The following is a 15,027-nucleotide window of genomic DNA, read 5'->3' as shown; positions in this document are numbered from 1 at the left end:
TTCCGCCAAAAGGTCAACTACGTCGGACTTACGATAGGACCTGGGGGAATCTCGCCTCAGGCCAAGCGGGTCCAGGGAATTCAAGGTCTCAAGGACCCAACCAACCTCACCGAGGTCCGTAGCTTCTTAGGCGTATGCAACTACTCCAGGCAGTTCATTGAGGGCTATGCCGACATTGCGCGACCCCTTACAGAACTCCTGAAGAAAGACGCCCCCTTTGTATGGACGGACGTCCACACTGAAGCAGTAAAAATCTTGAAGAAACAATTATGTTCGGCACCTTGCCTCGCGTATCCTAACATAGACAAGACTTTCTATCTTGAAATAGGCTACTCAGCCCATTGTCTGAGCGCTGGTCTCTACCAGGTCTATGATCAGGATAAGCGTGTGGTGGCTTACGCCAGCAAAATGCTCAGCCCTGCGGAGCAAAAGTTCTCGGACTGCGAGAAAGCGCTTTTCGCGGCGGTCTGGGCTGTAACGCATTTTTCCGACTGTGTCAGTGGACAGAAAATAATTATAGAAACCTGTCATCAACCTGTCTCCTTCTTGAACAGTCAACGTATACGAGAAGGGGTGGTTACAAACGCACGTATTGCAACATGGCTCATGGCGTTTCAGTCCCACAACATCGAGGTACAATATGCCCAGAACAATAGGGCACTTTTGGGCGCGGGACTTGCAACGTGCACAAGATGCACCCAGGACCCAACGGAGGTTATCAACACTCCCTATGTACCCGTAGCCCTCCTCCCCACGAACCATCATTATTATGATGAAAATGTGTGTCAAGACATGCGCATGGCGTATGTCGACGGATGTTCCTACTCCCACCCAGAACAACGACTGGCAGGTGCTGGCGTGTTGTGGGTTAAGAACGACCCAATTGGACCCCAAGGTTACAAATTGGGCCCCATGACTTCACAATACGCAGAAGTAGCTGCGGTTTTGATTGCTCTTCAATGTGCTGCTAACCATGACGTGCGTGAATTCGTTTTGTGCACAGATTCCAACTATGCACGTTTGAGTTTCACGTGCCATCTACCCGTCTGGAAGCAGAACGACTTTATAACAGCAGCACGCAAACCAGTCAAGCATAAAGACCTTATTATGGCATGCGACCGTTTGGTCATGTCCATGGACATGCAGGTTTACTGGAAGAAGGTCAGAGGTCACTCACGCCTCCCGGGCGCTGACAAAACCTATAACGATCTCGCTGACTCTCTGGCAAAGGAAGCGGCTCTAACGGGTCGTCTCTGGGAATTCCAGGGAGACCAACAAGGCGATATTCCGATCCCTACGATCTCGGTTTTAACGCGTCACCAAGCCGCTACGGCTCGCAAGACTGCAACAGATTCAGATCTTCCAATACCTCCCCCGCGAGCCCGGCGATCAACGTCCGCATCAGTCCTGTCCGAGGATTTAACCTCAGCACAGGCCGCGGACAAGGATATTTCCAGAATGTGTCACATTCTGTCTGATCCCTGTGCACCACCTGTCTCCGCGGACGAAATGGAGGCTTCCTCCGACCTGCGCCAGTTGGTGGCAGTTAAACACCACCTGCATCTGGTCGATGGTCTCCTGGTGTATGTGCCCGATGATTCCCATTCTCCTCGTCTCGTGGTTTCACGGGCACAGAGGGGGATAATGATGTCAATAGCCCATGATCTACCAACAGCAGGCCACAGGGGGGTGAAATCAACTCTGGATCACTTACGACAAGTGGTATTCTGGCCTGAAATGCACAAAGATGTTTCCGACTATGTGAAAGGGTGTTTAACTTGCTGTCAGTTCCAACCCGTTAACCCAAACTTCAGAGCACCACTTCAAAGTAGGGGAGTCACGTTCCCATGGTCACACATTCAGATTGATTGGATGGGCGCGTTTATTCCCTCGTCTAGGGGCTCGAAATACATTCTTAATGTAGTTTGCAACTTCACCAAATGGATAGAATGCTTTCCAGCAAGAAATAACACGGCACAGACAACTGCTCACCTCTTACTCAACCATCTCTTTACAAGATTTGGCCTCCCAGTCTCGATTGACTGCGATAGAGGAACCCATTTTACCGCAGACATAATGAAAGAGATATGGAAGCTGCTGGGAATTAAATGCAAGTTCCATATCAGCTATCACCCTGAGAGCTCGGGATTAGTGGAACGAGCTAATAAAAGTGTAATCACCATCCTAAAAAAGTTCGTAGCAGAAAACCAAAAAGACTGGGACGTCAAACTCCCACTAGTACTAATGGCAATGAGAGCGACGCCCCATACTTCGACAGGAGTATCGCCTTTCGAGTTAATGACTGGGCGACAAATGACTCTCCCACTACACCTACTGTACCAACCGGGAGACCTCAATCTAGCTACGGCATATACCACGCACCAGTACCTAACGGATCTAAACGCACATTTGAAATATGCATTCTCATTTGCGCAAAAACATCTGCAAGCCACCGCAATAGGACGAAAAGCGTACTATGATAAACAGGCATCGACCGACGAACTGCAGAAAGGAGATAAAGTATGGTACTACATCTTCGTCCCGCGAACCCAAACGGGGGAACTTTCAAAGAAATTCCTACCACACTGGTCCGGGCCTTACGAGATAGTCGAAAAGCTTTCTCCTGTTGCCTATAGGATCCTAATAAAAAGAGGACAAAACCAAATACTCAAATGGGTCCATAGAAACCAAATCCGACCCCACAAGCCGCCCAAGAGATTTGAGAAACCAGACGTGCAAGAATCACCGTCTGATTAAAAGAAATTAACCTCTTAATGGGCAGCACAAGTACCCAATTTAATTGCATGAACCACTAAGAAAGCCATTAATCACGTGTGAATAATAGCATTGTGTAGATTAAACAATGGTCTATTATTATTATCTTTTTCTGTGTTTATGTTTAACAATATAACAACCCACTAATCAAAACCGTTTGTGGTCTGTTCCAGGATGGATTACCTGTTATGTGCAATATTGTGCATGATCATAACCACAACAACGGCACAACCACTGTTCAAATCAGGCCCCGACGCGGGAATAGCCTTACGAGAGCAGCAGGGGCTCCTGATAACCAACTGCAAGACCATCACCCAGAAAGTCTACACACAACTCAACGCCACAATGCTGTACCAAAAACATCTTAGCACCGTTGCCCTCAAAAAGAAGCTGGAACCGGAAGGACAAATCTGGATTGAAGACATCTTACAACACGCTAGCGAAGACATCACTCACATGCTAACCCAATTGGAAAAGGTCACAGTAACACGCGAGGACCTCACGGGACACACCGTACACTCTGGCACTCGCGAAGAACAGAAAAAGGGACTTCCCGTCCGGAAAAAGCGCTTTGTAGGGGCGCTACTTACGGTAGCAAATATTTTCGGTACTCTTTTCAATCTCGGAGCAACAAGCATGAATGCAATAAGTATCAAGACCCTGAGAAAACAAGTCGGTGAAATTCAACGTGACCTCCCTGCCCTCAGACAGGCAGTAAACTTTCAGAGCGATCAAATTCACACTGTCGGGGCAACGCTTAGAGACACCATAATCTTACTAAACTCTCAGTCTGACCTCCTGAATAAGACCGCCCGTGGCATGCTAGCAAACCAAAAACTATTGGGAGTCGACATGGCGCACTCCAGCATAACCAGCATGCTTATGACTGATTTCCTTAGAGAGGTTAGCTCGTCCATAGACTCCCTAGCTATAGGAAGAATTCCTCCTTACCTCACCCCTCTATCCTTGGTGAAAAGAATTATCGAGAAAAGCACCGGAGAAAAACCAAGTGATCTCCAAGGCCACCTTGCCTACTCTTTGGGTGGTGCAATCACCTTGTCAGTAGACCCCCAGAGAGGAGAGCTTGTGTTTCTCCTCACACTCCCCGTAATCGACGAAAAAAACATCTATCGCATGAAGGATGTAGTCAACGTTGGTTCCTGGGAAGGGGACACCCACGTCAGGATCATGACGCCACCAGTGGTGGCATATCATGACACAAGTCCAGGCCTATACCTGGCACCCAATCTGAATCTGTGCACTTTGACAAAAGAAGCCCACTACCTCTGTCCCTCAAAACCATTCATATCCGACTCAACTAACGGGATCTGTGGCCTTCAGTCTATGCCCGACCAGTCAAAATGCCGAGCAGAACTCACCCCGAGGAGCCAAGTCTCCGAAACTCAAGCAGAGATCTTGGGGGACCAGTGGTTAATCCACACCTCCTCTCTAGTGGCCACAGTGCGATATGAACTGCACGACACCTCCACAAAAGTAGATCTCCCGAACCAAACGTTTCTGCTCTATATTCCTGAAAACACTCTGGTTCAAGTAGATGATCTGGTACTGTACCACCTACCAGAGGATATCTACGACTCCGACATAGAAATGTCGGATTTCTTTCAAAACCACAAGGTAGTGATTGATCCAGCCACTGACAAATTGGTCCAGACAGGAATCCAAAAGGTTGATCTCACTGCTTTAGACCAAGCCCTTAAAACTACACCGTACGTAAGCACCAGCGTGCTAACTCTCGTGGGCTCCTCATGGTCCACCCCAGACTCCATGCTGTTTGCGCTTCTAATTCTCAGCTACATAGTGGTAATTGCTGTCACCTGCTGGGCCGTGAGACGTTTCGGTACGTTCCGGATAGCCACAAAAAGGTTGGTCGAAAATCAGACCCTCCTCTCCCGTGACAACCGTCTGAAGGCCACCAATGCCAATGTCACTGAGACCTAAACATCACCGATCCATAACAACTAAAGGCCTTGTGTCTTCATATAAAAATAAAAATCCTCTGTATAACTTTCCATTTTAAAAATGCGCAACTTTTCATGTAATCAAGCTTAATGGTTGCGTCTCCAATTGAGTAAAGTTCACCATTAGTCCTCGTGCACTTAGTATTCACACTACCTCAAAGTCACGTGTTTACAGTATAATCTACCTCACATTCTCTCTCTTTCTTTCACTCTATTGAAGCTAGACATGAAGGTTTAGAATGTTCTCTTTGCCATAAACCATATGATCAAAGTGCATGACATTGAATTAAGTGCTGTAGACCTTTTCGGCCGTCCTTGGTTTCGCCAAAATCAGGAAAGGAAACTTTCATGAGTTTGCCGATGGGGGATTTGTAGTAAACATGCCCTCAAATATCTCCACTCATCTGAGTGGACTGGACCTCTGTCCATATGCGTATAAGGACATCGTCCAGGGACCAATGTTTCACTGCGCAGGACACCACACCCGGAGAGATGAGGCAACTCTCCGTCTAAAGTTAAAAACACATTCACCAACATATTTGGAATTAGCGGACCCATCATTTTGGTGATGGATTGGCTGGAAGTCGCCTGTAGGTCTGAGGCAGATAGAGGAGCCAGGGCCTCAGCTGTACCCAAAGGCCTCGTAATATCTGACCTCTGATCCCGCACATTTACAGCAACGTTATTTGGAAAAGAGCTGACTCTTCTCCCTTTCTCTGACAAATTGACCTACTAGCGTCCACTAGTCTGGTCAACAGGAGACCAATGCTTCAAAGAGGGTGATGAATAACACCAGGTGTCGAGACTCACACAACAAGGAACTCCGTCCCTCTGCAAAATCTACATGGGAAAGTAAAGATACAACCACATCAAAGGGATTACTTGTGATTTCACCCTGGGAACTCTAGAATACAGGAATTCTCAACCTATTAAAATATAGTGTACTGTAATCTACTGTTTAACTACCTCCACTCCTCTCATACCATATCTCTTTCTGTCTTCCCCCCCCCACTCTATATCTGTCCCTCTCACGTGACAGCACCAGTGCATGCGGAAAGGGGGCGGAGCTTACACTGGGCAGAAAGGTTTAACTAGCAATACCCACCACGGGAAAGTTAGTTTTTATTTGGGTTCACTCCCAAGCAGTGTTTTACTTGTTTTGTGTAAAGTTTGAACCAATTATTATTTTAAGTTTTAAACCTACCTCACCGAGGCAGTGTATTTCGTTACTTTTTGTTGTTTGCTTCGATTTATGCTAGTAATAGCAATTTGGGATTGCAGAAGAAATCATTTGAAATCAACCAGACCAAGGGCACTCGTTGACTTACACTCCAAGACTCTGACGAGAGTTAATGAAGAAAGGTAAAGCTAGTAGCCTCTGTGTTTTTGTTTCAATCCAATCGAACTGACTTTGATAACACCAAACTTGAAGCTCAAGGAGAGCCATCGGGGAAGACGCGCGCGCCGACACTTCAATCAGTCTAAGGCATTTGCTAGCCTGGATCAGAACCGTGACATCTGTTCTAAACTAGGAAAAGTGACATTTGCCTTGCCGGAGAAGGAAAGGAGAAAAAGTGACATTGCTGTGCTAGCGAAGTTGCCCACGCCCGGTGAAGAGGCTTTGACCGCTGAAGAGAGTTGCTTTGCGAGCGAAAAGGGAAAGTGACATTTTGCTATTGCGAGCGAAAAGGCTCTGTCCGCCGAAGACCACACGGAGAAGTTTTGAACCACAGAGGAGAACCAGAGACGCACCATATTGCCAAACTCATTACCACACCACGTCTAAAGGTCTGTGTGCTTTGATTTAATGTGGTTTTGGCCAAAGAGAACGAGTCCATGACATCTGTGATTCTGTATATCTCTCTCTCCTCTTTCAATACCAAGTTATACACGACCTGTTGTTTTAAAGTAAATTTCATTTGTATCAGTCTCGATATAATAAACAGAATTGGTTGGAAATCAATGGTTATATGATTGTGTTACTGTACTAATGTTTGATATAAGCAAGCGACACTGCAAATGATCAAAGAACTAGGTATTAATCTTGCCTGGCCACACCAGAAGACGTTGTGTATTTGTAACCATTATCAATTCATTCTTAGTGGTTATAAATATCATAATTAATCAGGCATAATTGCTACATGCAACGACGAGAAATGTTTCTTTAGAGCATGTTTGTTGGCCTTGATCTCTGCCCCCCTCCCCTCCCCCTCCCACCCCCCTCCGGAAAACCAAATACACAATGCCAGATACAAAAGACCATACAAACGCATCCCGAGATCCGCCGCGACCTTAAAGCTGCAGTAAATATTGACACAGGACGCTTCCAGCCTTTAGGGTGAGGGTGGGGGGTGGGGGGTGATGGCCCCTTTAACTGTTTCCAACCTCAATTATTAGTGTTTTTTAAACGGCGGGAAATGGCTCCGATCTACAAGCTCATAGATCTGGCCTATATTCCCACTAGTCACGGTTCAACAGAGTAAATAAAGGGGCTTAAGTGGGTTAATGCCGAACAAATGTGCGGTCCCTGGTCCCTGCGGGGTTGATGTCACAGATTCTCCAGCAGCCAATCATGTCAGCCGGGCGAAACAAACAGTGGGTAAAGTGCAGTGGTTTGAATGAAACTATAAGTACATTTACTCACCTACTGTACTTAAAAGGAGCACTTCAGCCATTTTCAACATATCTTCACCTCGCTAATGCTCATTGTAAATTATGGGGTGACATTTTTGTGCATTAGGTCATGTGTCTCAGAGAGGAGGGGTGTGGACAGAGACCCTCGACATTATCGGTAGGAAGGTTTGGAAAGGTCAAACATTTGTTTGGTTTTCAATGCTAGCAGTGCTACCAGTGAATGTTGCCTCCTTTTACTTGTAGGCAAAACAAAGTATTTCTAAATTTGTACTTAATTTTATTTAAGTAACAAAACAAAAAGAAGAGTACTGCTGTTCAAACAGTGATAGGGGGGTTGGTGACCTCTCTGTTAGGGCGAACATTGGGACCACATGGTGGGTTGTTTTCACAGAGCTGACGGGACGGGACGGGACCCCCGAGGCGGGCGGCGCTGGAATGCTTCCCCGCCTATCTCTACATCCTATCTGTGGCTTTGTGACACGGCCCGTACACCCAGTGATCTGACTAATTGCTGTCGGTTGGGCTCTGGGAGCAGGTCTGGTTTCTTAGCCACATGAAGCCCTGTGCGTCCCTGTAGGAGGTATTGTCATAATAGCTGGACATTTGGCAAAAAATGAATAAATAGCAGATCTACTATATATATATATATATATATATATATATATATATATATGTGTATATATATAGCGGATCTACAAGCTTTTTTCTTTGTTTATTTTTTGTCTCTTGCTTTTTATTAAAATACAAATGATCTCGGGAGACATGTGACAACATCCACTCAACCCCATATTAGAATACCATGTTGAGGGGCCTCTCGTCTAGAGATCCAAAAGAACCTTCACTTCTGCTCATAGGAGCAGAAGTGCCCGCTGAACAATCTTATAATATTGGCCAATTGAATTAAGCCTGATTAACCCCTGCATTTAATTATCTTACAAACTTTCAGTATAGCCTATAGCAGTGGTTTTCAATATCAAGGTCCATTATTTATAGAGGGTATGCACGCAGCACGTGACGTAATTGTACATGTTTAACAATAATGTAACTCTTGCGAGTGGAAAATGTAACCAAACAACTCTCCATCATTTAGCTGGGGAACACCTGGAACCTCCTCAAGGATCACTGGTTGAGAACCACTGGCCTATAGGATAGTAGGTCTAGAGGTTGCCGGAGAAAACAGCCAGTGGATCCTAAGGGTTCACCCATCTAGCTTGGACACAACTTTTGACACGGTCCTGTTTCTGTTGTTTGACATTGGCAACGTTTTCCCCATAGCAAGCAGGCAGGCTTTGTTAGCTCAGTGGTAAAAAATAAATGAAAAGATCAGCCCTCAGCGCCGGAGAGTTCAAATCCGGGGCAGAACAGGAAAGTTACATCGTGTAGCTTTTAACATAGCATTGGCTCAGGACAAAAAAGACCTCATAATAGCTAGAGTCTATGTGGATTTTTGGTATCCGGTTTTGGGGCCGATTGCTCCGGCCCCATGCATATGCATAAGATAAACATGAAACGGTCCCGGTCCCGACAGCTTTGAGGGAAATTATGATCGCTCAACACATTCCAATTAGATCTCTCTCTCTCTCTCTCTCTCTCTGCGCGTACAGGCCAAAAATGGCTGCATTCCACATCTTATTCTCTCTCCCCCTCTCCTTCCTATCTTGCCACGTAAACAGTTCCTGTCATGTCGTGCGGGCTGCTATGTATATCGTCGCTGTCATGTGGTAACCTTGTAACTTCTCCTATCAATTGCTCAGCCGGTAAAGCCTTGCATTCGTGTCGAATTCCTAAGACGATACTTGAAATTGTATAAGCTTTACTTTTCACTCTGTTCCACAGAAATATATTGTGAAAATAGTCAATATACAAGCTCACACCACCTCGTAGAAGAAACATATAGTTGAAATAAGGACTTACCATACAAGGTTTAATTTCCGCTAAATAGATTTTAGTTTTTTGTCGAATTACCGTCCGGGAGCGTTCTTTTTAGTACAGGAAATCTATGGAAAATACAGCAAAAAAACTCTGACGGCTATAGCCAAATTTAGCCCAATGAGTGTTTTTATGCAAAACTAATGCTTGGAATGTATTCAGCATCATGAAAACCCCCTAGTTTGACATGTCACATGCTACTTAAAGCAAAAGGAAATCTAGAAAATATTTGCCTTATATTGGATGTCTATGGTGGCCATACTTTACAGGCCATTTCAACACTTTCCCCTCAGACAATTCCAGGCAACGTTTTTTTTTCTGTTATTCAGGATATAGTGCAGATACAAAATCAGCTGAGTTTGGTATTTTGCAATTAGTTTGAGGTCGAATTACATTATTACTGGACTATTTATACGGCTTTGCGTTTGTCTCTTACCGCAGCGAACTGCAGTGCTTTTTTTTCCCTTTCTTCTTTCTGTCAGCCAGAGTAAAAAACACTAGAGGTTCATAAAGCTGTCCCACCCATCCAAGGGCTTTGATTGCGAGAGAGCAAGGTTCAAGGTTGAACTGTATTGTTACATCTTGTGTACACTACAGGTACATAAGGGTAGAACTTATTTTAGTTTGGCTTCCTTCAGACAATGCAGAAGCATAGAGAGCATAACATTCAAAGCAACAAAAACACAGCAAGCCCTGCAGCAAACGAAGGGATAGAATAAAGAGTGCAAGAAAGTGAAACCAAAGAGTAAAACAATAGTAACATTATGTACATGTGCATGTTTTCCCTTAGGTAAACGTTTTGTGAACAGCTTCACAGTAAGGTTATGTTCCAAAAAATAGTTTAAGAAGGTGCAATTCGAGGCCATGTTCAATATAAAACTAATTTAGTTTAGAAAGGTGCAATTTGAGCATAATAGTGCAAGGAAAGGGCGATGGGGGGGCTAGCGTTTTGTTTCGCTCTGGTTCTTATCAGTTTGTTCATGTATCTGATTGTTCGGGGAAAGAAGCTTTTTTGCAGTCTATTTCCAGTGGCTTTGAGACCTCGAAAAAAGTTTTCCATACATGCGGCAGCATCTCAAACAGCCTGCGTTTGCGACGGCGTGGGTCCTTCATAATTCCACGAGCTTTGCTGACACAACGATCGTCATACAGGGACAGCAGACCCAGAGCGGCGGAAAGTAACTAAGTACATTTACTCTGGTATGGTACTTAACGCATTAAGATATGAGGCAGATTCTACAAAAGATTAAAAAATAGCAGCTTGTCGCAGATGTGTGAGGTTGTACGTCTGCTATTTTTGAATAGCTATAGAACAAATCTAAAATAACACAGATGCTCTCCTGATTTTATTGCATGGGTCAACCTTTTGTTGTTTTTCGTTTGACTTATTTCTATTTTTGTATCACACTCTTATAGCTACTGAGAATGCGGACAAATGCGGAGGACAAACTCTTTCAACGCAAAATGCTACATTCAAGTTCCGGTGAGTTCTGAAAAAGGCAATATCTCCTGAATGCTGCCTTCGGGTATGGCATGGAGAGGAAAGGGAGGCATTTACATTTCTGTCGCCATAGTAAATGCTGTGTTCATGGTCTAGAGAGGGCAGGTTTTTTTACAGATGGCTCAAGCCCGCTTTGATGTCCATGTGTGCACGTGCCTGCCTTTGAGCACCTGCCTTGTGCAGTGGTCTCTGGTCCTAATTGGGCTGAAAAACGTTGAAGACCCCTCTGATCCATTGAGCGGGTTATCTTATCACATGTGGTCCGGTAATGAGTAGGAGGGTGGTCTTAATGGCTGCCGGTAGCGCGGGGGAATGGACCTGGACACAAACAGGACACGTTGACGCAGGGGACACAAAGGAAGCAGGCCCCGCTAATCGCTGCCAGAGAGGAAGAGTGATTTGTCTGAGGATGATCAGACTGATAGGACGACCACGGCGCAATTAACCCCCAAACACACTGCCGCTGATCTGTGGGCAGATGGCACGCCTGGCACAGGGTGTGTGTGTGTGTGTGTGTGTGTGTGTGTGTGTGTGTGTGTGTGTGGCAACATGATAAATGAGATGAGGGTGAGACCACACTGCTGTTATAACACTGAGGTGTGTGCGTGTGTGCATGCGTGCGTGTGCGCGCACATGCATGTATGTGTGTATGCACACCCATTTGCAACTCCTGGGGACTGTGTGCTTCGTTACGATCACAAGCTTGCATACAAGAAGGTGCTGCTCACCAATGGAGTATACCAACAGCTTCCCTTGAGCTGCTCCCGGGAAGAGAGGCGGTGAAACTACCACCTAGCGGTGGATAAAGACCTTCTAGCAGTGTGTCCGCTAGCTGCAGAACAACATTGGTTGGACTTTCGGGATCATGGGAGTGAGTAGCTACGGGGAGTGCAGTGCGGAAGTGGACTGGGAGCTTTGTTTCCTCTGGTGGTCCAGCCTGGGATATGCCCGCGGACTGGTTGTTTAGAGGGGATGACTTCAGACAACTTGGGATGCCCAGAAACGAGGTTGGAGAGCAGGCAGTGTGTTGTGCCGTCTCTGCTATGATCGTCAGCCGACCATGCGGAGACGCATGAGTCTAATGGGCAACCATGTTGCCGAACGTCGTGAAGTTCGCTTGAGCCGGCTGAGCCCCATCCGAGTTGCAACCCGATATGCACGGAGTAGTAAATCCTCGTCCCCCAGAGTAGGGAAAGTCGCAAGGCATCACCATTTCCACAAAACCGGCACCATTTCCACGCTCGCTAATGTGACACATGACTATAGAGGCGAAGCAGTTCCGCGTGCGTCACAGAAGGGGACGTTCGGTAGACCGGTCGGAGTCGCTGCCCTCCACACCCTCCTGTCTAGCACCAGAGGTCATCACCATGCTGGCTTGTGTGGTGGACATTTTTTGTCAATTTTTCATTTTTGCCACAGACTTACAAAATGAGCGGACAAGAATGACCAGAAATGAATTTGATCTAAATGACCATGACAGGGCTGTAACATACTGTATGCCATATAGTGTCATAGTAAATAAGTGTCCATTCTGAAGAATACCTGGAGACAGTAATCTTATGATCAAAATGGGAACATTATTATAATGGTGTGTAAAACTGAAAATCTAAAACTTGTCACAGACAAGACCAAGTCTTGTACGGACATGTTGATGACCACTGGGCATCAGGGCACAAAGGCTCTGCAGTCTGCAGGGTTAGCTCGGCTGTCGCAACGCAGTGTGTCTACGTACAGTAGGTGGTGAACATTCTTCCCTTCCTGTCTTTGCCCTGGGTTGACTCCCACAGTGTTGCTTACGGGCCTTTGGAGATATAGCCATTGGTTATTTTAACTAATGCATTACTTTACAAAAAACAAGTAGGCTACTAATTGCAGAACTGCACCGTTGTTGGCCTGACAAGCCCAGATTCACGGCGAATGTTTCGACTCACGATACTTAGGTAAACGGAGTCTTGACAGCATGGAACTGTGGGAAAGCACACGCAGGGCTGTTCTGGAGCCCAGCAAGAGAGAGAGAGAGAGAGAGAGAGAGCGGCAGCCGGGTTATATACCACCGCTCAAACCAAGACTCCTTTCAGTTTAGTTTGCCACTTTGTCAGCCATTACCACAAAGCCTAGAAGGCATACAGCGCAGAGTTAATGCTCTGAGTAAAAGACCCCGACGCTGCATGCAGGTGAAATGCTTTCGTCAAGCTCTTGAATGTCAATAATTCTGGTTAAGTGTGTTTGGAAATAAAGCTGCCAACTAAAACAGCACTGTAATAATAACTGCTACGTAGTTTGGAGGGGTTCCAGAGGGTCCCCCAGCAAGATATGTGAATACAGCTTCACAAGCATTTTAATCACTTATGTGACTATATTCAAAAGCAGCTGATGTACAAGCTACAACAACCACCGACGTTGTGAAACACGAAAACGGGACCACCAAATATTCTAAAGATGAAGCCATTTCTAAAAATGCAAAAACATAGCAGTGGACGGAAGGCAGTTTTTTGCGTTCACGTGATTTCCTGCTAGAAACTGTTTCAATGAGAGTCAAACGGTGAATCATAAGTTAGTGAAGAGCGCCATATTGCGTAAAACACTAGGGCCGGGACTAATTGCGATTAATTTAGATTAATTAACTACAGAAAAATTAATCGCGATTAACTACAGATAAATTAATCGCACCTTTTTTTTCACCGCGGAACGTTTCTCACTGGGCGCTTTTCTATAGTACTGAAAACTGGAAATAATAAAAAGTCACCCCATTTTGTGTTGCCTAGAACTGGAGGTCTGACAAAAAACAGTAACAATATGAAGTAAGTACAGCTTTGTGATGTCACTGAGATGTACTTGTTACTGTTACAATTTCTTTTCAGACCTCCAGTTCTAGGCAACACAGAATGGGGTGACTTTTTATTATTATTTCCACAACAGGTATATTAATGACAGTAAAACGTTGAAAATGAGTGGTATCCTGTAGTCACTATTCGGTGATTCACTGGGATACCAAAAAACATTTAAAAAAAAGGTTTCTCTCTGTTCTCGGGTTGAATATTGATATGCGATTAAAATGCGATTAATCTAGATTAATTAATCGCAAAGCCTCTGATTAATTAGATAATTTTTTTTAATCGAGTCCCAGCTCTATAAAACACACATCAGGCGTCCAAAGACGTCGGAGTGGGCTTTGGATTGACAGACGACATCCACAGACGTTTTTGGCAGTGAATGTGTTTTAAAATGCGGAGAGGAAATGTTTCAGAGCATGTTGTGTGCACTTGTCAAGAGCATTACAAATCAAACGCATAGCCGCTAGCTAGCGTGCAGCTGCGACCATCAAATGCTTCCGTCTCCATACGTGACTAAACTAATGTCTGAGGGACATTGTGGGGCTTATGGTTCTACGGTATGTGTTCACATGCATACATTAATGTCTGTGGGCATATGGATTTGGGTGCGAGTGCATGTTTACGTGTGCGAGTGCAGTGGGTGAGTGTGAGTGTGAGTGTGAGTGTGTGTGTGTGTGTGTGTGTGTGTGTGTGTGTGTGTGTGTGTTTAGTAAAACAATATGAGTGTAATTTGGCATGTATGCGATTGTATACATTTAAAGCATGTCTAGTAGTTGTGGGGTAAAAATACATAGTGCCACTAGAGAGTGCACAGCATCTGAATCAGTGCGTGTTGAATGTGTCTGTGTGTGCGTGCGTGTGTGTGTGTGTTTGTGTGTGTGCATGTGCGCGTGTGTGTGTTTTCCAGCCCTAAAACCCTTTGCCAGAGATCAAACACAAGTCCCCGCGGGCGGTGGAATCGTACCGACGCGCTGTGCCACGGAATCCTCCGTTACTAACACATATTAACAACGCTCGCACTTCCACGCACGCACGCGCACACGCGCGCACACACGCACACACGCACACGCACACACACACACACACACACACACACACACACACACAAACACACACTCTGATGTCTTCATTTGGCAGCAGTAATCGTGTGGTTTTTCGGTTCCCACACAGCTTCCCTCTCTCGGCTCCAAGACTCCTCTATAACACCCGATTTATATACTTATTATTGTCTCCACCAGGCCGAAGGCATGTGGGGAGAGTATGTTTTGCACTCCGTCCGTCCGTGTGTCTGTCCGTCCGTGTGTCCGTGTGTCCGTCCGTCCGTCCGTTAGCAGCTAATCTCGGCCACCGTTAACCCGGTCGATGCCAAATTTTG

The sequence above is a fragment of the Protomyctophum parallelum genome (assembly GCF_964188405.1).
Source record: "Protomyctophum parallelum genome assembly, chromosome: 11".
Classification (NCBI taxonomy): Eukaryota; Metazoa; Chordata; class Actinopteri; order Myctophiformes; family Myctophidae; genus Protomyctophum; species Protomyctophum parallelum.
Note: the sequence above shows the minus strand (reverse complement) of the source record.